This window comes from Parus major, unplaced genomic scaffold (genome assembly GCF_001522545.3).
Source record: "Parus major isolate Abel unplaced genomic scaffold, Parus_major1.1 Scaffold342, whole genome shotgun sequence".
Classification (NCBI taxonomy): Eukaryota; Metazoa; Chordata; class Aves; order Passeriformes; family Paridae; genus Parus; species Parus major.
In genome coordinates this window covers 1741-1980 of record NW_015379284.1, presented here as the reverse complement: position 1 = coordinate 1980, position 240 = coordinate 1741, and positions in this window count along the sequence as shown.

The following is a 240-nucleotide window of genomic DNA, read 5'->3' as shown; positions in this document are numbered from 1 at the left end:
CCCCCCAAGGGATACAACCACTGCTGTCCTGGCTGCAGGCCAGGGTCTGGCTCCAGTGCCACTTCCAGGGATGCTTGGGTGGCTCCAGCCTGGGCTGGGAGCAGCTCCTGCTTCCCAGCAAATCCCAGCAAATCCCAGCAAATCCCAGCTCGTCCAGCTGGGGCTCACGGACTCCTCCCCGCTCCACGTTCCTGCTGTGCTGGCCTGGGACACGAGGGACAGCCGGTGCCACGACACAGC